This window comes from Acanthochromis polyacanthus, chromosome 24, assembly GCF_021347895.1.
Source record: "Acanthochromis polyacanthus isolate Apoly-LR-REF ecotype Palm Island chromosome 24, KAUST_Apoly_ChrSc, whole genome shotgun sequence".
Taxonomy (NCBI): Eukaryota; Metazoa; Chordata; class Actinopteri; family Pomacentridae; genus Acanthochromis; species Acanthochromis polyacanthus.
Genome location: NC_067136.1, coordinates 212,326 through 237,881, shown reverse-complemented (window position 1 = coordinate 237,881; position 25,556 = coordinate 212,326). Strand labels below are relative to the sequence as shown.

General features: G+C 40.9%; 3 long non-coding RNA genes across 7 annotated transcripts in view; 1 reads left to right on the top strand and 2 right to left on the bottom strand.

Annotated features, from left to right (window-relative positions):
* The window catches only part of LOC127532628 (uncharacterized), a 29,434-nt gene extending 5,245 nt beyond the window's left edge, over positions 1-24,189 (bottom strand). Inside the window, exon 1 of the long non-coding RNA XR_007940152.1 lies at positions 24,044-24,189. This is a non-coding gene — a long non-coding RNA (uncharacterized LOC127532628). The remainder of the gene's footprint in view (positions 1-24,043) is intronic.
* LOC127532648 (uncharacterized) lies at positions 7,142-22,547 on the bottom strand. Of its 2 annotated transcripts, none has more exons than XR_007940179.1 (4): positions 22,488-22,547; positions 22,273-22,401; positions 21,886-22,100; positions 7,142-7,210 (listed from the first exon to the last, which is right to left on the bottom strand). It is a non-coding gene; the product is annotated as an uncharacterized LOC127532648 (long non-coding RNA). The 2 variants fall into 2 exon arrangements; XR_007940180.1 differs by lacking the exon at positions 7,142-7,210 and adding an exon at positions 21,623-21,713.
* LOC127532634 (uncharacterized) lies at positions 21,104-22,547 on the top strand. 4 transcript variants are annotated; one of them, XR_007940160.1, is made up of 4 exons: positions 21,104-21,223; positions 21,525-21,610; positions 21,869-22,040; positions 22,299-22,395. It is a non-coding gene; the product is annotated as an uncharacterized LOC127532634 (long non-coding RNA). The 4 variants fall into 4 exon arrangements; XR_007940159.1 differs by lacking the exon at positions 21,525-21,610; XR_007940161.1 differs by lacking the exons at positions 21,104-21,223; positions 22,299-22,395 and adding an exon at positions 22,471-22,547 and having other exon boundaries at positions 21,411-21,567.
* Positions 24,190-25,556: the final 1,367 nt, after the last annotated feature.

Below are 25,556 nucleotides of genomic sequence, written 5' to 3'. Positions count from 1 at the left end.
AAAAACTTGTTGCATCATTCCCAAGAAGACTCATGGCTGTACGAGCTGAAAAGGAGCTTCTACTCAGTACTGAGCACAGGGTCTGAATACTTCTGACCATGTGATATTTCAGTTTTTCTTTTTTAATACATTTGCAAAAATTTCTACATTTCTGTTTTTTTCTGTTAAGATGGGGTGCTGAGTGTACATTAATGAGAAATAAAATGAACTTTTTTGATTTTGGTAAATGGCTGCAATGACACAGAGAGTGAAACATTTCAAGGGGTCTGAATACTTTCTGTACCCACTGTATATCATTTAATAAAATTGAAACTGAAACTCTTTTATAAAGATATTGTGGAAACATAGTTGACATGTGATAAAGCCACACTTGACTCACACACTATTTTATATTGAATAACTCAGAAAGAGGAGAAAGAATTGTCGCACTCCTCCAGCCCTCTGATCTGGCTAACTGTGCTCAGCTGAGGAGCTCAGCTTAACTCTGTGTACAATCACTGCAGCATTTAAGCTGGCCTCTCTGCACTACACTCTGCCGGTTCATTGCTCCATATCCCACCATCCATGCTACGATGCACTCAGCTGTCCCCTGCACTCCGGTCACCACCTCTTGCACGCTGCTTCCTGGACACAAGCTTCCCGTTGGACTTATTATCTGTTCCCCTGCCCTCGTCACGTCTCCTTCTGCTCCCTCCATTCTGCCCGCTTCTGCCTTCCTCCCATGGACACATGAGTCTCCTCTCCCCTGTTAGTTTAGTTTCATTTAGTCCTCGTTTCGGCCAACTAGTCCGCCCTTAGTGAGTGTAGTTTGTTTAGTTTAGCCCCCTGTTCTGTTTAGTGCCTGTGCCTCCTGTATGGAGAGCTTTTGTGTTTCGTTCCTTTATTAAAACCTTATTCATTTATCTACCTGCCTGTCTATTGCCTGCTGCTTGGGTTCACCCGCCCCGTTGTATGACAAGAATAAACCTTGGAGTCTTCCAGTCTTTACTTCAGGAGGAAATGACATCATGTGGAGCAGGTCATGTGATCTGGAACTAACAAACTTCTTTGAGAGGTGTTTTTATAACGGGGGACTTAGTGGAAAGGGATTTCTGGGACACAGATACAGTTTGTTATTTTCCATATAAAATGTGATATCTTGTCAAAAAAGAAAAATCTGTCATGATTATCCAATCCTTATCCAAGTTTTTACATTTCAGTGTGTTATTATCAAAGTTTTTTTATGTTGTAGTCCATATTTCATTGGGCTAATGTCTAGATTGTTACAGTTTTTTACATTGATATCAAGGCGTATGATGGTCTTGATGTAGTAAAATCCAGATGTTTGATGTCTAGTGATTGGACACAACCCTTTGGGGGGTTTTCTGGGCATGACCAACTGAAAGGAGACCCCAGGATGAGACTCGATCTCTCTGGAGGGACTACATATCTCATCTGGCCTGGGAATGGTCAAAAAGAGTCATTCCATGTCAATTCAACAAATGCTTGTTGCACCACTTTCTCAGATCCTCCCAAAATTTTTTTTGGGCTTTATTTGGGTAATTTTATGAACAAATGCAAAGTATTATGGTTATAAACATACAGTATAAGCAGTAATGATCTAATCTAATACCCATAGTCAGTCCAAACTTAATCCTCGCCTATGATTTTAGGGTTTTAAACTACTAAAAAAAGCAATTTATACTCCTTTTACATGGTCAGAATTTTTTCCCCTTCCAAAACTTTTACCCTTCTGGTGAGAAAAGTATAGAAATGAATGAAAATAAAAAAATACTGGACTGTGGAATTTCCCAAAATATCCTTATTATTTCATGGGCGACTTTATTTTGGGTTTTTCATGCCTCTATTTTAGGACTTATTCTTGTGAAAAGACATTGAAAGAATGAATTTTCTTCTTTACTAATGAAAGTTGCATAAGGTAAAAGTTTTAAAACATTAAAATAAAGCTTATTTATTGATTTATAGGCTGTTGAACTCAGGTGTAGACCCAAAATAGCCTAACTTTAGGCATTAAAAAGTGCATGTGGGATACATGGTACGCGGTTCAAATTTTTTTTGGAGGAACTAGTATGTGTGAAGTATGTGTGAACTTACTTTCATATTTGTTTCTTGTGCCAAAGATGAGCAACTGCTGAATCAATTTACTATACATTTTGATCCTCGTTTTTGTTTTTAGGAACCATTTACATGACCAACTAAAGATGAAAGATGAATCTGAAGCATCAGCATCGTAGTATAAGTTACAAAGGGCATATCTGAAGTTAATTATTATATAGACATTGTTTTTTCTTTCATACAGTAACTGAATAAGAAGAAATGGCATCACTCCCAGACTGCATTCTCAGGACAGCCTCGGTATCGTATTTGACTTATCAGCTGAATTTGAAGATTTGCAAGTGAAATTCATGCACCCAAAAGGTCCCAGCAAGAAGTTCACATGGCCTAGAAAGGATGACGTAGTGTGGGTGCCTACAGCCCACATCCTCTGTCCAATCACTGCTCCTTCAACACGCCGTGGTGGACAGTACCACATATCTGGTGCAGATGATGGCCTGATTTCAGAGAAATTCAAGCAGTTCAAAGGACAGAAATAGTGGTGTGATAAGTTGGGGACAAATTACATGTTTTACATGGGACCTAAGGCAATATAACTCATTTTAACTGCAATATATTAGTTAGAATTCCTAAAAAAACGCCTATAAAACATAGTGCATTTCTTGGTTAAATTGGCCATGAAGGATTCAAGAAACAATGTTGATACTTCAGATATCAATTATTCGGATGTTTATTGTTATACAGACAAAGTTTCATGTTTCTACTCCGTGTCCCACATTGGTTTCTGTGCCAATATATGTATGGTGTTTTTCAGTCTGTTTCATAAATAGGCATCGTTTTGAGGTCTAAGGAGACTAGCTAGCTCTTGGATATTTTTAGGTTAGAGAGAACTTTTAAGGTACTTTGAGATTTTTATAACATATGAACCTTGTTACTTATTAAAATTTGTGAAAAAAATGCCTAAATTCTTGAAAAATGCCATTTTCGCCAAATTTTTAAATTGCCCTGTACCACAGAGAAATGGGTATATTCATTCCAATTTTTTTTTCCTGCTCTATTGTTAAGGTGTTTGAACCCTTCAGATCACTTGTAAGTCTATATCATCAGTCAGTTCCCAGTATTATCTTCCTAAATCAAGCCTTTCTACCTAACATATCAATTTCCGAGTGGAAAAATAGGGATTTAAATATTTTATAACTTAGCAAATAGCAATCATATGATGTTAAAACTTTGCAAGTAATCTATTCTTATGTTGGGATAGTTAAAAAAAAAGTTTGGAGATGATCAGAGGAGGTCATGCAACAAAATTTCCTCAGATTTGTTGAAATGAGATGGAATGACTCAAAAGCGTTGTTGGGGAGATGTTCCCAGGGAATGACCTCCTTCATCCCTGGACAAGAGGACTTAAATGATGGACTGACTGACCAAATGTATGGAACAACAAGCCTCTGTGATCAACAAACTTTTTTGTGCTTTTGATGTGAAACCAATGAACTGTTGGAATTCTAAACCTCACCACACATCCCACTGATACTTCTGTACTGAACTAAATATTTAAAGTCCCCCAGTGGACTTCCATGTCCACATTCAAGAACCCTTGTCTCCATCCATCCATCCTCTATACACCACTTTATCCTCATTAGGGTGGTGGGGGGTGCTGGAGTCTATCCCAGCTGACTCGGTGAAGGCAGGGGACACCCTGGACAGGTCACCAGTCTGTCACAGGGCTACATATACAGACACACAATCACACTCACATTCACACCTACGGACAATTTAGAGTAATCAATTAACCTCAGCATATTTTTGGACTGTGGGAGGAAGCCGGAGTACCTGGAGAAAACCCCCGCATGCACAGGGAGAACATGCAAACTCCATGCAGAAAGATCCCAGGCCCAGGCCGGGATTTGAACCGGGGATCTTCTTGCTGCAAGGCGAAAGTGCTAACCACTACGATACTGTGTAGCCCTTGTCTCTAAACAATGTAAACAAAACATTCCAGAGTTGTCTGAACTTGTTCAGGCCTGAAGAAGAGAAATTACACTAAGAAGGCATAAAAAGTCTTAAGAGCCTTCTGCCCGCATCCTCAAGATAAAGTTCACCCAATCACTGTCATGGAATTTCATCTGATTTCAATGTTCCACATTCAGACGGAGATACAGAATAAACTATTTCTCTGAACAGCTGCACCTCACAGCTTCATCAGAATCATCAGCAAGTGACTTTACATTGGTGTTCATGGATTAAAGTGTGGCTGTTGTTGGATATTTGTACCAAAGTGTTGATCAGAGGAAAAAGAAGAAAAAGAAGACGGTGAAATGGTCACTGGAACATCTGCGTTATCCTGTTGTTTGGTCTGTTCCTCTGAAGGTGAGTTAATCATGTTCATACATTCAGATCTAATATTCAGGAGGTTGCTTTAAAAAGACACATTTTAGAAACTTGGACTTTTCACCTTTGCGTTTTCTGAGCATGTTGATGATAAAAACAGCAGCGTTTGGTTTATCAGTCAGTCATCAATAATCAACACATCTCATGTAACCAAGAAGAGGAGGAGATATCAGCCCAGGTGTGTCCTCTAGATCTCAAAAGTGAAATGATTATTGTCCTCCTGTACTCATGAAAATGTGAAGTCACTTGATTTCCAAGAAGTATGGAAATAAAACTCCGCCCTTCAGATCCCTCAGTGTTTACATCAGCGCCGCTTTTCTCCCGTTTCTTTACGCTGCTGCACCTCACGGCTTCATTTTAAATATCAGCTGTAAATGCCGATAAATTTCTGATTAAACTTTGTTTTGTTGTTGGATATAGTTCTCGGTCTAAGTGTTGATCAGAGGAAAAAGAAGAAGACGGTCAGATGGTGGCTGGAACATTCCTTTTGTTCTCTCTGATCATCTGTTTCCTGGTCTGTTCCTGTACAGGTGAGTTAAACATCTTCGTATTTTTAGAGGTTGTTTAGTAAAGAAAAAAATGTAAAAACTTGGTGTTTTCTCCTCTTTGGAGAAAAGACTTTAATACAACAATACGTTTTGAATTTGTGGGTGTGATCGTTGTAAAGGCTTCTATTGTTCATCGTAAACAGTGAACAGTAATAATGAACAACTCTGACTGCCTCTTTTTATGTTTAAAGGCTGTGAAATGTTTCTGTTTGTCCAGATTTCTGCTGTTTTATCAATCAGAACTAAACTGTTTTAGTTGTATTCCATTGTTCTCAAGTGCTCAGCAGAAAGTTAAAAGGAAAAGCTGACATTTGCTCCTGAATTAAAGACTTATAACATAGAATGGATGATTTAATGCTGTAATGGCAGGAAGATCAAACATGGATGTTTTAAAGGGAAACACATTTTCACTTTTAATGTCCTGGAAGTCCAGACAGAAGCAGAATCAGCAGCTCAGAGTTCATGGAGGAGTACAACAGAGAACAAATGATGACTAATTTCAGGCGGATTCTGAGTCTAAATAATTTAAATAAACAGGATGTGACTATATTTTCAAGTGTTATATATTTAAATGTTCTCATAATTCATTAAATTGTGCTCTGATATCACAATAATCCCATTCAGACCAACTGATTAAATCCAATCTGCTGATTGTTATTGTTGTTATTGAACTGGTCCAGAGAAGGTGATGAGTTCAGCAGAAATATGAAACCGGGTAAAACCCACTGATAGGTTCTGAGGGAAAGGAGGCAGGGAATTGTTTTTGATAAAGGGAGGTTGTCAAAGTTTTTCACCACCCAGTACTGATGTTTATTTCATGTTCTTCTCTCTGTAGTTTATAACACCATGTTGAATGGATGGTAAAAACACAGCAGTGCTTTGGTTGATCAGTCATCAACAATCAACACGTAACCAATCAAAGCAGGAGGTATCCGTCTACGTGTGTCCTCTAGATCTCAAAAGATAAATGATTAATGTTCTCCTGTACTCGTGAAGGCTGAAGTCATGAGATTTATAAGAAATAAAGAAACTCTGTCCTGCAGATCCCTCAGTGTTTTCTACATCAGCGCCATATTTCTCCTGTTTCTCTACACAGCCACACCACACAGTTAAATACCAGCAGGAAACACCATTAACTCTTGTTTTCTGATTAAACTTTAGCCTAAGTGTTGATCAGAGGAAGAAGAAGAAGACGGTAAAATGGTGGTTAGAACATCTTTCTGTGTGATCGTCTGTTTCCTGGTCTGTTCCTCTGAAGGTGAGTTAATCATGTTCATACGTTCAGATCTAATATTCAGGAGGTTGTTTTGTAAAGACACATTTTAGTCCTTTTGTCTTTTTGTTCTCTGAGCTGCTGAGTCTCCAACAGACAACCCAGTTTCTGGAAGTTTCCTTTAACGTTTTCCTGGTTGCACTTTTTATTCTGACATCATGTTGTGTCAACCAGCTCCAAGGAGTTGATTCAGGTTATAAACTGTGACGTTCCAACAAACAGCCTCAAACCATTCCAGCTGTAAACGTGTAAAATCTGGGCTCAGAGGGAACATTAGTTCTGGAGTTAGAACTTCTTCAGGAAGGAGGTCGTGTTGATTTTAGCGTCATTTTCTTCCACCAATCTGTGGATCAATGTTAGAAACTGTAGAAATAATGTAGCTGGAGTCCTGAAAGTGAACATTGATGTGAACATCTGGTCTCCAATGGTTCAACCTGCTCTGATAGAATAATACAGACCAGTTCTATGATGGTGGACGTCTGCTCAGAACCTGATTCCACCAACAGAAAACCTTTATTTTCAGCCTCACAGGATGATTTGTTTCCTGTCATTTGGCACCAATAGGAGCTTTAAAGTGGATCTATGGTTCCAGTCAGACACTTTATGAGAAACAAACAGTAAAACTACATTGTTTTTGTATTAATGTCCAATATGAGGACAGTCATTGAGCAGATCTGATGGTGAAACCGCTCCAGTAGAGTTCTAGAAAACTGTTACTGGGCTGAAAGAAAACCAGGATTTATAACTCAGAGAGCTGCAGATAATCTGATAAAATGTGGTTCCATAAATAATAGTTTATATGTTAGACATAGTTTTACTTGTCTCTGATTTGTTTATTTAAATCTATTTTGAACTACCTGGAGTACTGATGCAGTATTAGAAGGTTGGTAGTAGTACTACCTGGAGTACTGATGTAGTATTAGAAGGTTGGTAGTAGTACTACCTGGATTACTGATGTAGTATTAGAAGGTTGGTAGTAGTACTACCTGGAGTACTGATGTAGACAGAACCAGAGGCAGCAGCTCAGAGTTCATGGAGGAGTTTAGTGGTTAAACTCTTCTCATCTGGATCAATTTTAACTTCTCTCTTCTTTCTTCTTCAGCTCTGAAAATCATTCCAGCTAAAAAAATCCCAGCTGAACTTGGAAAGAATGTCATTCTACCAAGTAAAGTTCCCAACAACATCAACGTCAACAAGATCACAGCTGTAGAGTGGAGCAGACCTGAAATGGATCAAAAATACATTCTTTTCTACCGAGATGGACACTTTGATCCACACAACCAGCATCCATCTTATCAGAACCGGGTGGATCTGCAGGACAAAGAGATGAAGGACGGAGACTTTTCTCTGATTCTGAAGAATGTGACGAAGAATGACACTGGAACATACGTGTGTCGTGTTTTTGAGAAAGGAAAGATTGATCCCATCAGCAACATCTTCCTAGAAGTTCATCTATTAGGTGAGTTTGTGTTGAGAGTTCAGTTTGTGTCTCTGATGAAGCTGCTTGGTCTCAGATCAGATGTTTGTGGTTTATAAAGATGTTGCTGATGAGACTTTGGAGAAAACAGCTGATCTGACTGATGTTCAAACACCTGATACCTCTGATACCTCTGATACCTCCGATACCTCTGTCTGTAGGAGAAAAGGATAGAAACATTAGCGATGGAGGAAAGAAAGTTAAAATCATTGTAGGATCAGTAGTAGGTGGGATACTTCTTGCTGTGGCTTCTGTTAAACACCATTTCAGCTTTAGTATTTTTGTAAAACCTCTCTGTGTCATTCTTCCTCCTTATAAACACATTGTAGCTGTGAAAATTCTCCACGTTCGCATGCACCGTTTATACAAACTTGGTGATATAATCCTTGAAACTGGTGTTAAAACACCTTCACTAAATTTAATCGTTTATGTGGAACATTAACATGGAGGGACTAAAATAAATACAGCAACCTTGGTAAGATGTTCATTTTTACCACATTTATTCTATCACTTAAATCAAGCAGATATTAGACCATCTCTGAATATCTGTTTTAATTATTTGATTAATTGGGTTACAGTTGAAATCGTATAGTAAAAGATGGGTCTTTAGATAGAAATATTCCTAGATAATTTTATTGGCATTCCATTTTATATCACACTTACGTGCAGTTTCAGCAGAAGGTGTATGGTTGAAAAGTAGTATTTGGGTTTTAGAAATATTTAATTCATACCCTGCATACACACTGTATTTATCTAAAAGCTCCACTAGTTTGGGTAAAGATGTGTTAATATCTTGAAAATACAACAATATGTCATCTGCGAATAATCCAATCTTCTGTTCCCTTTCATTGATTAAGATCCCCTTCAATTCTTCTGTTTGTCGTATTGCCTGAGCCAATGGTTCAATATATAACGCAAAGAGAATGGGGCTCAATCCACAACCCTGCCGACAACCTCTATCGAGTTCAAACCGATCTGTCAGAGATCCATTCATTTTTATTCTTGCAGTTGGCTTTTCATATATTGTTTTTATACCCCGAATAGCTTCTTTTGTCAGGCCAAATCTCTCTAATGTTTGACATAAGAACTCCCAATTAACCCGGTCAAAAGCCTTCTCCACGCCAAGGCTGATCAAGGCAGCTTTAATTTTTTATTGTTTATAGTATGAACAACTTGCAGGCTTCTTCTGATATTATCTTGCGTTTACCTACCAAATATAAAGCCTGTCTGATCCTCATCTATGATATCGGAAATAAAAGTTTCAAATCTTTTGGAAATGATTGAAGTGTATAATTTATAATCTACATTTAAAATTGAAATTGGCCTACAGTTGGCACAGTTCTCTCGATTTTTATTTTAATGATATTATGGCTTCTTTCCATGATGGCGGGGTCCGACCTTCTTTATGAATATAGTTTAACACTCTAAGAAGGAGTGGTTGCAGTTCTTCCTTAAACATCTTATACCACTCACAAGGAAAACCATCAGTACCAGGGGTTTTGTTGTTTGCAATTTCAGATTTTGAATTTCCTTTTGAGTGTCTTGATCTTTTCCTAACTTGAATCTGTCTTCTCGTTCCTTTAAATCTTTAATCAATCTATTATATGCTTCAATTCTAATTTTCTTAATATATGTTGCCTTGGCTATTTATTTTTCTCTTAAGCCTGCCTTTAGCGAGTCCCACAAAATTGCTGGGTCTACCTCGTCGTTGTCATTTTCTTTCATAAACATCTTAATTTCTTGCTTGACATAGTTAACGACTAATTGGTTATTCAGCAGTCCCACATTTAGTCTCCATACGATATTTTTAGGGCTATTCTCTAAATTGATGGTTAAATAAACTGCACTGTGATCAGAAATGTCTGCTACCCCAATCCTACATTCACTCTTTCTGTGACAGTCTCCTTGTCTCATTATAAAGTAATCTATTCTTGAATGAACCAAGTGAGGAGAGGAGTAGAATGTGTAGTCTTGTATATTAAGATTAAAGTTCCTCGAGAACGAGATACTGTGAGATCGCGAGATTCTGCGAGAGTGACGAAAATTCAACATGGCGGCCCCCAGCTGCTAGATTAGAAGTAAACAAATCGCCGTTTTCTCGACTAATTTATATTAAAAAAAACAACCTAAGTAGCCTGCTCAAGATCGCAGAAGTAGTGCTAAAGGCGGAGGACCTCGAGAGATTTATCGACGACTGCTTCATCCGGTGCTCGATGGAAGAACCAGCCACCCAGACCCCAAACCCAAACACGAGGAAGAAGGCCGACTCCGCGACTGACACACAAGACCTGCAGACCACGGATATCCAGGTAAGTGTTCTCGAATCTATTAATAAAAACTCGATATCCTTGGTCTGCTTCACCAGGAGATTAAGGACCTGAAGACAACCCTGGAGTTCACTCACCAGCAGATTGAGGACCTGCAGAGAGACAACTCGGAACTCCGGTCCACGCTGACAGCCGTCACTTCAGAGGTGAGTACACTTAAAAAAGAAAACAAAACCCTGAAGGAGACCGTCCTGGACATTCAGTCGAGGAGTATGCGGGAAAACCTGATCTTCTCTGGCATCGCTGAATCCACACCGGATAATCCAGAGTCTTTGGTTAAAAACTTCATGGTGTCAGCGCTTAAAATCCCTGCGGACACGGTTAAAAACATCACTTTCCACCGCATCCACCGGATTGGACCCCGAGGAGGAAACCGCCCCCGTCCTATCGTCGCAAAGTTCGAGCACTTCCAACAGAAAGTGCTTGTAAGGAGCAAAGGACGGGAGCTGAAAGGTACACACGTGGACAAAATTGTTGGTACCCCTCAGTTAAAGAAGGAAAACCCACAATTCTCACTGAAATCACTTGAAACTCACAAAAGTAACAATAAATAAAAATTGATTGAAAATTAAATAATCAAAACAGCCATTACTTTTGAATTGTTGATTAACATAATTATTTAAAAAAACAAACTAATGAAACAGGCCTGGACAAAAATGATGGTACCTCCATAAAAGATTGAAAACTATTTGACCAGAGTGACATGATTAACTCAGGTGTGTCATTTAATTGACATCACAGGTGTTTCCAAACTCATAATCAGTCAGTCTGCCTATTTAAAGGGAGACAAGTAGTCACCCTGCTGTTTGGTGAAAAGGTGTGTACCACACTGAACATGGACAACAGAAAGCGAAGGAGAGAATTGTCCCAGGACATCCGAAAAAAAATGATAGACAAACATCTTAAAGGTAAAGGCTATAAGACCATCTCTAAACAGCTTGAAGTTCCTGTGACAACAGTGGCTCATATTATTCAGAAGTTCAAGACCCACGGGACAGTAGCCAACCTCCCTGGACGTGGCCGCAAGAGGAAAATTGATGACAAATTGAAGAGACGGATCGTTGGAATTGTATCCAAAGAGCCCAGAGCAACCTCCAAAGAAATTAAAGGTGAACTCCAAGGCCAAGGTACATCAGTGTCAGATCGCACCATTCGTCGTTGTTTGAGCCAAAGTGGACTTCATGGGAGACGACCAAGGAGGACACCACTGCTGAAAAAAACTCATAAAAAAGCCAGACTGGAATTTGCAAAAATGCATGTTGACAAGCCACAAAGCTTCTGGGAGAATGTCCTTTGGACAGATGAGACCAAACTGGAGCTTTTTGGTAAGGCACATCAACTCTATGTTCATAGACTCAAAAACCAAGCATACGAAGAAAAGAACACTGTCCCTACGGTGAAACATGGAGGAGGCTCAGTAATGTTTTGGGGCTGCTTTGCTGCATCTGGCACAGGGTGTCTTGAAAGTGTACAAGGTACGATGAAATCTGAAGACTATCAAGGCATTCTGGAGAGAAATGTGCTGCCTAGTGTCAGAAAGCTTGGTCTCAGTCGCAGGTCATGGGTCTTCCAACAGGACAACGATCCAAAACACACAGCCAAAAACACCCAAGAATGGCTGAGAGAAAAGCGTTGGACTATTCTAAAGTGGCCTTCTATGAGCCCGGATCTGAATCCCATTGAACATATGTGGAAGGAGCTGAAACATGCCATTTGGAGAAGACACCCATCAAACCTGAGACAACTGGAGCTGTTTGCTCATGAGGAGTGGGCCAAAATACCTGTTGACAGCTGCAGAACGCTCATTGACAAATACAGAAATCGTTTAATTGCAGTGATTGCCTCAAAAGGTTGTGCAACAAAATATTAAGTTATGGGTACCATCATTTTTGTCCAGCCCTATTTCATTAGTTTGTTTTTTAAAATAATTATGTTAATCAACAATTCAAAAGTGATGGCTGATTTTGATTATTTAATTTTCAATAAATTTTTATTTATTGTTACTTTTGTGAGTTTCAAGTGATTTCAGTGAGAATTGTGGGTTTTTCCTTCTTTAACTGAGGGGTACCAACAATTTTGTCCACGTGTGTACGTCTTACGGAATGAATGACCAGTTTCCCAGAGAAATAAACGAGAGGCGCAAAGTTTTATACCCCATCATGAAAGAACACAGGCAGAAAGGTAAACGGACTGCACTAGTTGTAGACAAACTATACATAGATGGGCAGTTATTTCGGGAAACTTCCATTACCCCCTGGCTCTTCTAATAATAATAATAAGAATGATAATAAAGACTTAAACACTTAGTATACCACTTATTAATTTAGTTTAGAAAACGTAATTTAAAAAAAAAAAAATCAAAATCACATGAATGTAAATATGTCACCCTCCCTATCTACACTCCCCACTGGAGAACCCCCTCCTCCTCCTTTTCTGTCTCTCCCTCTCTATATGTTTCCCTTTACCCCTCTCCCCCTCTCACACACTCACTCCCCTCATTTTCACTTACACTCTATGTACCCCCCATGTTTATTGTGCTTCTATGTCTTACAATGTGTTTGTTGATAATGTTTCAGGCAATGTTGTGCTATTATATAATGTATATATAGATCCTGAGTTGCTATGTGCATCGCTCTCCAACGCCCACAGCTCACAGACAGCAACAAACAGCTCACAGGGACACACACAGACGATACTCTATGTTGCGATTTATTCAATGACTGAACTTCTCTCTCTATGTCCAAGTTAAATATTGTAGCCTGGAATGTTCATGGCATACGCTCACAAACAAAAAGAGTTAAAATTATGGATTATGTCTCTAAATTAAAAGCAGATATTTTGCTCCTCCAAGAACGCATTTAGTAGAATCAGAAGAAAAATCTCTATTAGATAGTAATTATAATATCCTCTTTTCATCTTGTTATAACAAGAGACAAAGAGGGGTCTCTATTCTAATCCATAACAGAGTACCATTCACTTTAAATAGCACAATAACAGACTCAGAGGGCAGATATATTATTATCCAGGCAACAATCTTTAATAAATTATATTCAATTGTTAATCTGTACGCCCCAAATAATGATGATCCAGCCTTCTTTCATGTGGTTTTCTCCCACTTAGCAGACTTATCTGCTAACTCAACAACCATTATCGGTGGCGACTTCAACATAGTATTAAACCCGTCACTAGATCGATCTCATAGTCCAATACATGCAAAACAACCACAATCAGCAAAAGTCATGCAGGATTATATGAAAGATTTTGGACTAGAAGATGTCTGGAGACTCAAAAACCCAACAAAGAGGGACTATACTTTTTTCTCTCAGGTGCACCAAACATTTTCAACAATTGACTTTTTCCTCTCAAATAACTCTATCGCACACAAAGCTATTACTAAAATTCACCCAATCATTATCAGCGACCACGCACCAATATCTCTCAGCCTGCAGACAGATTCCATCCCTAAACCTCCTCAGACATGGCGCCTAAACATCTCTCTACTCGAAGACCATGAATTTGATCGAATAATAAGAAGTGAGTGGGCAGACTTTCTAAAAAACAATGACTCCAATGATGTATCTCCATCTTTACTTTGGGAAACTGGAAAGGCCTTAATCAGAGGCAAAATAATATCGTACTCCTCGTACAAGAAAAAAAAGGATCAACAACTACAGGAAGAAACTGAGGAAAAAATTAAAGAACTTACAGACAACTATGCAATAAATCCAAGTGATCCATTATGGTCTGAACTACAAAATGTTAAACTAAAACTCGATAATATCTTATCAAAGAAAACAGAGTTCCTATTACAACAGCTGAGATATAATAATTTTGAACACAACAATAAATCAGGAAAATTTCTTGCGAACCAACTCCAGCGCAATAAAGAAAAATCCTTCATAACAGCAATTCAGGATCCCTCAGGAAAATACACTCAGTCACCCCAGGAAATTAATCAGACTTTCTATAACTATTACCGGAGTTTATACTCATCTACAGTCAACCCAAACGAAGAAGATATTCATAACTTTCTTGACAATCTAAACTTGCCCGAATTAACATCAGATTACAGAGACACACTCGATGCTCCATTGTCTATCAAAGAGTTACAGTGTGCATTAGACAGTGTGCCAGCAGGCAAGGCACCTGGTCCTGATGGCTTCCCTACTGAATTTCTTAAACAATTCTGGTCAATGTTAGCACCCCTGTTCTTCAGGACAGTGACAGAGATTAAAAATAATGGTTATATAAGTTCACATATGAATACAGCTGCAATTAAATTATTATTGAAACCAGACAAAGACCCTACACTTCCCTCCAGCTATCGACCTCTGTCACTAATCAACACTGACATCAAAATTATCTCAAAAGCACTCGCCTCTAGGTTGGAGAAAATTATCCCGTCAATAATCCACCATGATCAAACAGGTTTCATAAATGGCCGACACTCCACCAACAATATCAGAAGACTTCAAAATCTAATCTCTCTGACACAACACCACAATAAAGAAGCTATCGTTATGTCACTGGATGCAGAAAAAGCCTTTGACAAAGTCAGTTGGTCTTTTCTCTTCGCTGTGCTTCGCAAATTTGGATTCGGAGAGTCGTTTATCCAGTGGATATCAGCCCTGTACTACTCACCCAAGGCTACAGTCACCACTAATGGAATCACTTCACAAAGTTTCAGTCTGCAAAGAGGAACGAGACAAGGATGCCCACTCTCTCCTTTATTGTTTGCGATTTTTATTGAACCATTAGCAGCAGCTGTACATCAGAGCAGTGATATCAAAGGTATCTGTGCTTTGGAGACTGAACACAAAATTAACCTATACGCAGATGACATTTTACTTTACCTACAAGAACCGAAAACCTCAGTGAAGGAAGTATTTAACCTCATTACAACCTTCTCACATCTTTCAGACTACTCCATCAACTGGTGAAAATCAATCATATTACCTTTAACAGAAAACTCATGGAATCCCACAGTCCAAACCTCGAACAATTCTATTCCTACTGGCAACATCAGATATCTGGGCATAAATATTTCCTCCAAACTCTCAGAGCTAGTTCACCTGAACTACACCCCACTTTTGGACAAAGTCTGTGATGATCTAAGGCGATGGAATAACCTCCCCATCTCCCTTTTGGGACGATTAGCTACGGTTAAAATGAAAATATTACCTAAAATCAACTACCTCTTTTCCATGATTCCGTTTAAACCCACATCAAAGTGGTTTCAATCGTTAGACTCTGCCATTGGTAAATTCTATTCAAAGAACAAAAAGGCTAAAATCAGTCTGGCCACCCTCCAGAGGAATAAATCAGAAGGGGGACTGGGAGCCCCCAACTTCATGTATTATTACTTAGCCAACCAACTTCAGTATATCACCAAATGGATTCATCCACATGTAGAATATAACTCCTGGCTGGAACTAGAACAGTTAGATTGTAACCAGATCAAAATCTCTGACCTGCCCTTTATCACTTCTGCCCTTAAACATCACTCCTGCTTCAAGAACCCAATGATCGCCTCCACCTTGTCTGCTTGGTGGAAAACATTGGAGGTCACAGGCTCCCAATTAAAACCCAGCATACTGTCCCCAATCTGGCATAACCCTGATTTTGCAAACAATAAAAGAGCTCTTTATTTCAGGACGTGGGCAGAGAGAGGAGTCACCCACCTCCACCACCTTTTTGATGATAACATATTTAGGACATATACAAACTTATTCCAAACATTTGAAATAAGAAATGGAAACTTCCTCCATTACCTACAGGTAAAGAAGACGCTTACAAGTAGAATTCCATCGCTTCAGTCTAATCCACAGCCAACTGATTTACAGCCACCTGAATTTGTCAAATATATTACGAAACTGTCTCCAAGAAACAAAAAGAACCTCTCAAAAATTTATAGTTTACTCTCAAAGACAGATTCTATTCACCTACCAACTCATTATGGGAAGAAGACTTGTCCAAGTCCTTTGAGTCTGATTTTTGGACCCAGATCTGTGAAAACACATTTAAAATGACAAAAAACACCAACTTACAACTGATCCAATTTAAGGTTCTTCATAGAATGCATATAACCCAATATAAATTATATAAAATGGGCTTCTCAAACTCAGACACATGTACTCAATGCACCCAAAACATGGCTGACACATATTTTCACGCTCTTTGGCTATGTACACCTGTCTATCAATTCTGGGCACTAATCACACAGAAACTCTCCGATATTTTGGGCTGTGGGATTCCACATTCCCCGTACATTTGCCTAATTGGTGACCTAACGCTAACAGCCTTACCGGTTATCCACTTCCCACCCACACTTGCAGCTATCGCCATTGCCAAAAAAACTATTTTAGTCAACTGGAAAGATAAGAAAGCCCTCAACATCATCCATTGGCTGAACCTCCTCACAGAACACATTTCACTGGAGAGAATGTCTGCTACCTGGAAAAAACAATTGGACTCATTTAAAGAAAAATGGTCTCCATTTATTAATTCGTTAAATATTACCCTATAGCTCCTGCTTGTATGTGGGCGTATGCCACTGCCTCCATTATTTAAAAAAAATGGTAATACCTGTTCTGTCTGTGCGTATGGTCTAACTTTCCTCTGCTTTATTTCAGTTTATTAACACTCCAATTCTCAAAGATTGATAGCACCATGGACTTCAAGACCGTATGCATGCACCGGTGGTGTCCTTTCTCTATGGTTCCCGGCTTTGCTCTCTGGCTCTGCGGGGTCGGGGTGGCTTGTGCCCCTCTCCCTGGTGTTGGACGTCTCGGGTGTCTCCCCCATTGAGCTCTGGGTCTGCTGGGTCTGCACGCTCTCCCTGGACCTCGGGGTGTCGGCGGCTGATCTCCTCTGGGGCGCCTGGCTGGTCCTGGGGCTTTGGGTGGGTCGACCCCTCCGTTACTCCCCTGTCCCTTCCTGCTCCGCTTCCCTCCTCCTCCCTCCTCTCCTGCCTGCCCGCCGCTCCTCGCCCCTCTCCCTCTCCCGTGGGGGCCGGTGGCTCTCTGTGGGCGGGCGGTCTGGTGCGGGGGCTGGGTGTTCTCTCTGGGGGGTGGCTCTGGCCCACCTGGGCACAGGTCTTGATCCTGGCCTGCGTGCCCCCACTGGAGTCCAGTTTCTGCTGGCTGGGGGCCTCCGCCCGGGCCTGGTGCTGTCCAGGGGTGTGGTGGGGTGGGTGGGGTCTCGGGGGCGCTGCGGGGTGGGCGCCCTGCGTCCTTGTCGTACTGGCTCCTGGGTGGGCGTGGCGGCTCGCGGCCCTCGCTTCCTTGTGGCGCGGCCTGGTCCCCCCTTCGGGGTGGGGTGCCGCGTGCAGCAGACCTGTGTTGGGGCTATGGTGCCTGCCGGGGCGCTGCTCTGATCTGCAGCTCCCGGGGGGTTCTTGTGCCGGCTGGGCCAGTTGGTTCGTGTGGGCCCTCGTGTGGGGTGGTGGGGTGCGGGGGTTTGGTGAGGGCCGGGGCGGGTGGGGTTGGGGTTTGGGTGGCGGGTGGGTCCTCTTGCCCCGGGCTGCCTGGGTCGGTTCTGGCGTGCTGGGGGTGTCGGTAGCTGCGCCCTCTTGTCTTCGGGGTCCGTGTGGTACACGGTGGCCCCGGTTGCTCTCTGGGGGCGCTGCCCCGTGGCTCCTCAGCCTGTGGGGGGGTGCCCTGTCGGCCTGGCACTGCATTGCTGTGATGGCTGTTCTGGGCTTCGGGGTCTTTCACACTTGCATGTGCATGTTTGCTCAGGTCCCACCAGCTCCTGTCGAGTTCCGCTGTTGAGCAGTGATGGGACCCGCCGGAATGTGCTGAGACTCTCTCCAGAGTTTAATCTCACACTAAACCCTCTCTCCTTTTCTCTAGTATCTTCCTCTAGTATCTTCTGGCCTATTCCACTCTATACTAACATGACACCCACAACTATGGTGTTCAGTACTGTCTGGCTAATTATTCACTTATTTATTTATTTATTGTTTGTTTGGTTTTCTGTTCTCTTGTGTATGTGTTTGTTTGTTTGTCTTATTGATGGGTAATTATTCGTTGGGAATAACACAACACCGGATATTCTTCAGCTGTAATAGCACCACTTGCTAGTCCCTGTCCCTGTCCATCCTCTCTCGTCCTGTCCACCCTTTGTTTCCCCTCACATCACCACTGAGGTGTAGCACTGCCCTCCCTGGCTCTTAAATAGGGTAATGTAATAAAAAGTGTCAGCTTAGCTTTCAGGGAGGGCTGATGATGGTCACACGCATGCACCAAATAATAAGATATTTGGCTGCAAGACTAAAATATGCATTAATCTCATAAAGTGTTGACACCCCTTCCATGGAGTTAAACAATGAGAATAAATGCAGACAAAAACCAAAAAAAAAAAAAAAAAGATTAAGGTTCCTCCACACATCCACCATGCCAGTTTCCTCCAAAGTTCTGTTGATTAAATTTGTGAATTTTTTTTTGCTCCTGTTGTTACTTGTCGCATCCCATTTCAGATTTAAGACCATATTCCAGTCCCCTTCACACACACAAATTCCTTCAGCTTCTGCTGTCACCGTATCAAGAAATGTTTTGTAGAATGAGAGTTCACTTTCAGGTGGAGCATAGATGTTTACAAGCGTAACAAGATTATTTTCCACTTTACCCTCCACAATGGAGAATCGGCCCTCTTTATCTTTTATTTCCTTCAAATTATCACATTTTATTTTTTAGAAATCAAGATTGCTACACCCCTTCTATGGTTTTGTGAATATGAACTGTAAAAAATATTATAGCCAAATTTAGTGAGCTTCTCATGTTCCTGGGGCCCTAAGTAGGTTTCTTGCAACATTATGATATGCATATTGTCCTGTCCTATCTTCTGCATCACCCTTGCTGGTTTGATTGGATTACCTAATCCATTAACGTTCAGTGACATTATTTTAAGTTTGTAAGTCTGCGCCATACACAAAGAAAAAAGATTCAAATAGGTTGCTTGTCTTAACTAACACATAAATCTCCACTTCAAAAATGAACCCCAAAATAAAAAACAGAAGCAAGACTAAACTTTGAGTAGAACAATAAACAAAATGAATAAACTCCCAAACTGGGGCAATCAATAGTGTCTCATTTTCACCTCTAATAGGTGAGGGGGGAAGCCTCCCTGTTATAATAGAGGGCCCCCACTTAGAACCAGTGAGTAACTCAATGAGTTTTTCCACTAATTCTACCTTTGGTGTTTTAACTCATTCAAGTCAGGCTAGATGGAGTACAAAGATAACATAACGACAACGCAAATCAGTGTTCTTCACTTACAAACGATCCCAAAACTCGTTAGATCAGATTATACTTATTCTTTATGATATCCGTGTCTCTCCACTCGGTCCTCGCATTTCAGGTAGCAGTCTTCCAGTGGAATTCCTGAAGACATTCCGTGCTCGCTTAGCTACATCCCTCTCTCCACATCGGTAAACGTGTTGCCAAGGAGACGTCTGCTCCAGGCTTCAGGGCAGCGGCGTGCTGCTAGTTGTTTCTTCGCCGGGATGGTCAGCAGGTAGGAATCCCCTCTGACGCAAATCCTTTTCAACTTCCTCCGCGCTGTTGTACATCAATGGGCCGGTGCTTCAATGAATGCGCATCCGGGTATATGGAGTCTGGAAGCGGATTCTCTTCTCTCTCAAAACTGCTTTGACTCTCTTATAAGCTTTGCGTTGCTGGATCACATCTGGCGTGTAGTCGTGGTCAAACAAGAGAGTGTTTTCCCCAATCTGAATCTTTCTTTTCCAGGCGTTTCGGAGAATGGCTTCTTTTACTCTATACTGTAGAAAGCTCACGACTATTGATCTCGGGGGTGCGTTGGAGCTCAGTTTTGGCCCAAGTGAGCGATGTGCACGGTGAATTTGAGCGTCGACTCCCTCATTAATCAACTTTTCATTCACCAATAACTTTTTCACAGACTGAATCATGGAAGAGCCCTCAATTTCCTCACGTACTCCATGTATCCTGACGTTGTTGCGTCTTGCTCTCCATTCCCTGTCATTAGCTTTCTCAATTAATAGTCTTTGTCCTTTAAGTGTATCTAGAAGTACTTCATTGGCAGCAGCTGACCATCTTTCCAAAACGTCAATGCGCAATGCGACCTCCCCGAGTTTATTGTCATGTTCTTGTAGCGTTAGCTTTGTGGTACCTAGCTGCTGATTAACCTCTTGTCTAAACTCCATTAGCTCCTGTTTCATATCTCTTTTGAACTCTTCTTTGAACGAGGTCAGGTCATAGTTGAGCTGGGTTTGAAGGCCACTTATCTGGTCGCTTGTATCTTTTAAGCTTAAGTAACACGTCATGACGAACAAAAATGTACCTGACAACCATGCTTAAAGTACAACAGGAAGTCCAACATTTGGAATTATGTGTCATATTTTGGATAATAGATAATGGATGGATGGAGTTTGGACGATTTTGGACCAATTTTTGCATATTATTAAAAGCTATCAGCTCAAGCAGGGTAACCCTGACAGAGATGAAATTTGGTCAGGATGTCCTCCAGGCATGGGTGGTCAAAAGTTATCAAAATGCTCCACAAAAATCTGAGGGCATGGAAACGGTGGCCAATGGAATTTCAGAAATTCACCATAAAACAGGAAGTGCTGTATAACTATCCTCTGCATGCTCCAATCTGTCTGAAACTTTACATGTGTGATCAGAGTCCAGCCCTGATTATTTCTACAGACCAATATACAGTCACAGTGATAGCACCACCTAGTGGATGGGTTGTCATGAAACAGGAAGTGAGTCTAAATAGATTGTACATGCTATAATCTGATTCAAACTCTACATGTTTGATCAGAGTCCAGCTTTCATCACATCCATAGGCTGAAATACACTCTCAGTCACAGCGCCACCTGGTGGACATGCTTGGATTAACTGATCAGCAAGGATGATAGGACCCGTTCAACGCTGCTTGCAGCTTTAATTTGACTTGTTTCTGATTTCTTTATTAAGATCTGTTTAATTTTTTATGACCTTGTTAACAGAGAGTCCCATAGAAACAGTGTGTTGGGAATGTTGGTAGTAGTACTACCTGGAGTACTGATGTAGTATTAGAAGGTTGGTAGCAGTACTACCTGGAGTACTGATGTAGTATTAGAAGGTTGGTAGTAGTACTACCTGGAGTACTGATGTAGTATTAGAAGGTTGGTAGTAGTATTACCTGGAGTACTGATGTAGTATTAGAAGGTTGGTAGCAGTACTACCTGGAGTACTGATGTAGTATTAGAAGGTTGGTAGCAGTACTACCTTGAGTACTGATGTAGTATTAGAAGGTTGGTAGCAGTACTACCTGGAGTACTGGTGTAGTATTAGAAGGTTGGTAGCAGTACTACCTGGAGTACTGATGTAGTATTAGAAGGTTGGTAGCAGTACTACCTGGAGTACTGATGTAGTATTAGAAGGTTGGTAGCAGTACTACCTGGAGTACTGATGTAGTATTAGAAGGTTGGTAGTAGTACTACCTGGAGTACTGATGTAGTATTAGAAGGTTGGTAGCAGTACTACCTGGAGTACTGATGTAGTATTAGAAGGTTGGTAGCAGTACTACCTGGAGTACTGATGTAGTATTAGAAGGTTGGTAGCAGTACTACCTGGAGTACTGATGTAGTATTAGAAGGTTGGTAGTAGTACTACCTGCAGTACTGATGTAGTACTAGAAGGTTGGTAGCAGTACTACCTTGAGTACTGATGTAGTATTAGAAGGTTGGTAGCAGTACTACCTGGAGTACTGGTGTAGTATTAGAAGGTTGGTAGTAGTAGTACCTTGAGTACTGATGTAGTATTAGAAGGTTGGTAGTAGTACTACCTGGAGTACTGATGTAGTATTAGAAGGTTGGTAGTAGTACTACCTGGAGTACTGATGTAGTATTAGAAGGTTGGTAGTAGTACTACCTGGAGTACTGATGTAGTATTAGAAGGTTGGTAGTAGTACTACCTGGAGTACTGATGTAGTATTAGAAGGTTGGTAGCAGTACTACCTGGAGTACTGATGTAGTATTAGAAGGTTGGTAGTAGTACTACCTGCAGTACTGATGTAGTACTAGAAGGTTGGTAGCAGTACTACCTTGAGTACTGATGTAGTATTAGAAGGTTGGTAGCAGTACTACCTGGAGTACTGGTGTAGTATTAGAAGGTTGGTAGCAGTACTACCTGGAGTACTGATGTAGTATTAGAAGGTTGGTAGCAGTACTACCTGGAGTACTGATGTAGTATTAGAAGGTTGGTAGTAGTACTACCTGGAGTACTGATGTAGTATTAGAAGGTTGGTAGTAGTACTACCTGGAGTACTGATGTAGTATTAGAAGGTTGGTAGTAGTACTACCTGGAGTACTGATGTACTATTAGAAGGTTGGTAGTAGTAGTACCTTGAGTACTGATGTAGTATTAGAAGGTTGGTAGTAGTACTACCTGGAGTACTGATGTAGTATTAGAAGGTTGGTAGTAGTACTACCTGGAGTACTGATGTAGTACTAGAAGGTTGGTAGTAGTACTGCCTGGAGTACTGATGTAGACAGAACCAGAGGCAGCAGCTCAGAGTTCATGGAGGAGTTTAGTGGGTAAACTCTTCTCATCTGGATCAACTTTAACTTCTCTGTTCTTTCTTCTTCAGCTCAGACAATGATCGGAGTTGAAAAAATCACAGCTGATCTTGGAGAGAATGTCAGTTTACCATGTAAAGCTCCCAACAACAACAAAACCATCACAGCTGTAGAGTGGAGCAGACCTGATCAGGATCCAGATTATGTTCTTTTCTATCAAGATGGATACATTCATCCACACAACCAGCATCCATCTTATCAGCACCGGGTGGATCTGCAGGACAAAGAGTTGAGGGACGGAAACTTTTCTCTGATTCTGAAGAATGTGACAAAGGAGGACACTGGAAGATACAAGTGTTATGTTTATGAGACAGGAAAGACGATTGAACTCATCAGCATTATCGACCTGGAAGTTCATGGTGAGTTTGTGTTGAGAGTTCAGTTTGTGTCTCTGATGAAGCTGCTTGGTCTCAGATCAGATGTTTTTGGTTTATAAAGATGTTGCTGATGATAGTTGGATTGGGTTCATTTTGTCGTTTATTACTATACGATAGTGTTACTTACTTAAACCGACAATTCAGTAAAGAAAAGTTGTATTACCTTTGCTGACATGTTTCGACAGCTTCTGCTGTCTTCTTCAGAGCATCATCTGACGTTTGGTGACGTGTCCTTTTTATCACGTGGTTGGTTTGACAGATCTTTCAGAATCTGTCAAACTGGCCATGCCTCCCGCTGTCCGGTGGTCTCTGGAGGATGGTGTCCCAGGTTTGAGAGAAGATGTAGGCCCCTTCGTCCCGGTTTATGGTGCAGCTTGCCCGAAAGTGAGCCTCCAGAGACCACCAGACAGCGGGAGGCGTAGCCAGTTTGACAGATTCTGACAGATCTGTCAAACCGGCCACGCGATAAAAAGGACACGTCACCAAACGTCAGATGACGCTCTGAGGAAGACAGCAGAAGCTGTCGAAACATGTCAGCAAAAGTAATACAACTTTTCTTTACTGAATTGTCGGTTTAAATAAGTAACGCTATCATGTTGCTGATGAGACTTTGTAGAAAACAGCTGATCTGACTGATGTTCAAACACCTGATATCTCTGATATCTCTGATATTTCTGATGTTTCTGTCTGCAGGAAAGAAAGATGGAAGAGACGAGACTGGAATCATTGTAGGATCAGTAGTGGGTGTGATACTACTTGCAGCTTCTGTTGGTTTTCTGATCTATAGACACAAGAAGAAGAATCCAGACTCCCCAGATCCTCTTGATGAAGCAGCAGCTGAAAAGATGTTATGAAACAAAGACATGAAAGTTTTTCTGAACAGCATCAGAACAAACCAGAGCTTGTGTAACTTTGATGGAAGCAGCAGCAGCAGAACAAAGAGAATCCAGGTGTGAACCAACCATGTGGTCTCTCCTTTAACTGCCACCTTATGGTGGTGGAGGGTTTGTGAGCTCAGAGGATGCTGGGAGCTCTGCTGTCTGGAGTTCAGCTTCTGCTAGGGTTTCTATTGACAGACTGGTCCAGAAACATCAAGTCCTCCCAACATCTCCATCATCTAGATTGATCCTGTGGATTGTTGCTGCTGCTGCTGGTCTTCATCAACTTTTCTGTTGCTTTGTCTGGAAATAAATGTGTTCCAAAGCTCTGCATGTTAGAACCTGATGAAATGTTGTGGATGTAAAGTGTTCTGTCAGATGAGATCAGAAGCAGATAGAAAAGTTCTGATTGTCCAGAATGAAGCAGAACTGATGAACAGAACCATAAAGTGAACTGGTTTCAATGTTTTATCTGCTAGCAGCTCTGATGATGCTCTGAACTGCTTTAAAAAAGTAAGGTGCAGTTTATATCATGTATTTTATATATTTTATACTACTCAGTTTGATCTTCATCCTATATCATGTTTAGTTGTTAATCTGCAGATAAATGTAGTAAAATAACATTATTTGTTACTGAACTGTGGTGAAGCTTGAATAGAATAAACAGAACTTCTACTGATAGAATGAACTGAGTTACTTCACAGAAATGATTGTTTATTTTAGAACAGACTGGAAATAATGAACTTTATTGCTGCTTTTTGAACTTCAGCTTTGATGCAATGATAACAAAGGTGTAGCTGTAAAATGATCACAGCCAGACTTTGGACCAGTTGATTGTTTCTGTATATCAGAAGGTTAATAAAGCAGTAAACCTGGACTATGACCTGGAATCAGTTGGATCTAATCGGTCCATAATAATAATGATAAAAGCTAACCAGCAGAATAAATTCCCCTCTGCAGTCTGACTTCAGATCACCATAAAACAGAATTCCTCTGACAGATGTGTGAGTCTGGTTCTGTTCTGGTGTCGTTATCATGACCTGATGCAGCGAGAATTCACAAAGAAACGACACAAAACTACACAAATCTCCTCCAGAAACTAAACAATCCTCTGCTCTACTGTTTTTAGGTTTACTGACTGAAAAAACTCCAGTTTGATGCATCTTAGTGTTCATCTTTCAGCTTAGAGTTCACAGTGGAAACCAGCTTATTTCTGATGTCCATCTGTAAAACACACGACAGCAGGAGATCCCTCACTGGCTTCCCACCACCAGAACAACCAGTGGACCTCACTGCTGACAGAACATCTGAAACCTGCAACAGCCCAGCATCGTCTGCAGCAGCTTTGTGGTCGTTCTTCAAGTCCAAAAGTCAAACTAAGTTCCTGGACTAAATCCATCTGAAGTCACATGATTTTCTAGAACTACAGAAATGAAGCTCTGCTCTCCAGGTCTGCTGTCCAACCACATCAGTTTGTTTCTGCTGTTGACAGTTTCAACACCTGTTGTTGAAACATTTCTTTAGTTTTTCAGTAGATACCATCAGCCTTAGCTCCACCTTCACCTCTAGTGGTTAAATATCTGGGACTCTCCATACTAGTTTTTAGAACTGAAGAAGCTGCTC